The sequence below is a fragment of the Portunus trituberculatus genome, chromosome 18 (genome assembly GCF_017591435.1).
Source record: "Portunus trituberculatus isolate SZX2019 chromosome 18, ASM1759143v1, whole genome shotgun sequence".
Taxonomy (NCBI): domain Eukaryota; kingdom Metazoa; phylum Arthropoda; class Malacostraca; order Decapoda; family Portunidae; genus Portunus; species Portunus trituberculatus.
In genome coordinates, this window is record NC_059272.1 from 10,327,050 (window position 1) to 10,329,549 (window position 2,500).

The following is a 2,500-nucleotide window of genomic DNA, read 5'->3' on the forward strand; positions in this document are numbered from 1 at the left end:
AACATGAACAACAGTAGCATCAAAAGAAAAGGAGGAGGAGGAGGAGGAGGAGGAGGAGGAGGAGGAGGAGGAGGAGGAGGAGGAGGAGGAGGAGGAGGAGGAGGAGGAGGAGGAGGAGGAGGAGGAGGAGGAGGAGGAGGAGGAGGAGGAGGAGGAGGAGGAAGATGAAGAAGATGGGGAAGAGGGAGACAAGAATATAGAGAATAACAATAAGAACAACATTACAGAGAGTAACAACAAAGGAACACGAGGAGGAGGAGGAGGAGGAGGAGGAGGAGGAGGAGGAGGAGGAGGAGGAGGAGGAGGAGGAGGAGGAGGAGGAGGAGGAGGAGGAGGAGGAGGAGGAGGAGAGGTAGAGGGAGAGGGAGAGGGAGAGGAAGAGGAGGAGGAAGAGAAAGAGGAAGAAGAGGAAGAAGAAGAGGAAGAGGAAGAAGGGAGAAGGAGGAGGAGGAGGAAGAGGAAGAAGAAGAGGAGGAGGAGGAGGAGGAGAAGGAGGAGGAGGAGGAGGAGGAGGAGGAGGAGGAGGAGGAGGAGGAGGAGGAGGAGGAAAAGGAGGAGGAGGAGGAAGAATAGGAAGAAGAGGAGGAGGAGGAGGAAGAAGAAGAGAAGGAAGAAGAAGAGGATGAAGAGGAGAAGGCAGAGGAAGTAATGAAGAAAGCGAAAGGGGGAGGAAGCGGAAGGAGGAAAAAAATAAAGAATAACAAGAACAATATGAACAGCAATAACAACAACTAGGAAAAGGAGAAGGAGGAAAAGGAGGAGGAAAAGGAAGAGAAGGAGAAGGAGGAGGAGGAGGAGAAGGGGGATGAGGAGCGACAGGAGGGAATGATAAGACAGCTCTGCAAAAAGACGTAAGGGGAGGGAGGCGCTACTTAAGAATTAGCACTGTAATATATTTGGTGCGAACGAGAACACATTTGGAGACAGGGCGGGAAGAGAAGGGGGCGGGAAGAGGCAGGAGGGAGAAGCAGTGTGGGATGGGGGTCAGGATGGTATGGTATGGGGATGGGAGGAGAAGGAAGAGAGCAAGGACTGAGGGATGGAAGGGTTGACAAAGGGAAGGAGGAAGGGACAGAGCGGGAGAGATGAAGGAAAAAAATGTAATAGATTTCTTAGATGTGGAATATTTATACATTTTCTTATTTCTCAAAAGAAAATTACTATCTTAAAAAATGTAATGCCGAAAATTTGACGTATATTTCAATAACAGTGTAGTAAAAGTCAAACAAATGACGAGAGGAATAACAAGAGTATTTCATACAAAAAAGATGAAAAAATAAGAAAAAAAAATAAATAGAAATTCACGAATCTCCCTCTTTCCCCTTGTTTTGGCATTTTTCAAATATTTTTAGTCCCTCCTTTCCCCCTCCTGGACATCCCTCACAAAGCAGTCCTCGCCCTCAGCAGCAGCAGCAGCAGCCCTTCCCCCTCTCTCATACACACACACACACACACACACACACACACACACACACACACACACACACACACACACACACACACACACACACACACACACACACACACACACAAAGTACAGGTAAAAGTTTTCATGTTACTATTTTTCTAACCTAAGCGACTATTTTTGTATGAACCTCCAGGAAAACATCATTCCCGAATACTCCTCCTCTTCCTCCTCTTCCTTCTCCTCCTCCTCCTCCCTCGCGACGGGAAAATGTTTGGGAATCTTCTGTTCTAAACTCACTAATTCCAGAGGTGACCATCAGGAACCACTCTTTCTATTTTCCTCGTTTTTGTGTGTGCGTGAAGAGAGAGAGAGAGAGAGAGAGAGAGAGAGAGAGAGAGAGAGAGAGAGAGAGAGAGAGAGAGAGAGAGAGAGAGAGAGAGAGCGAGAGAGAGACTGTTCCAAACCCAGAGTGAAAATGTTGACTAAGGGCGAGGCGGACAGCAAGAAATAATAATAAGCTGACCTGTATTTGTAGAACCTAAAGAAGAGAATGGAGGAAGCTGGGGAGACAGGTGGTGGTGGTGCTCGTGGTGGTGGTGGTGGTGGTGGTGGAAGAGGACGGAGTAGAGGTCTAAGGTGGTGGGTGGAAGGGTTCACAGTAAGGTTTGCGTTCAGGTCCGGGAAGACAGTAAGGTGAATAATGAGCTTGAGTGTAAGTAAGTGTATAATGAATGGAAGTAAGACTGCTAACCCTTTTTTTATTAGACTTTTTATTCGATATTTTTTTTTCCAAGTCCATATTTGTAGACGATTTTGTTCTCTCGTAAAGTTTTTTTTTTCTTCTTAGTTTGTGGAGATTACTGTCTGAATTCTTATGAGTGCCCTTGTTTTTTTTTTACTATAGTGCAGGTCTTATTGAGCTTTCACTACACACGATCATAAGCGCATCAATCAAAGCTCCCTTTAATTTTCACTACATACTGGTTTTGTTCTCTCATCAAGTTTTTTTTTTCTTAGTTTGTGGAGCTTACTGTCGGAGTTCTTATGAGCGTTTTTTTTTTTTTTTTTTTAACTATATTGCAGTTCTTGTAG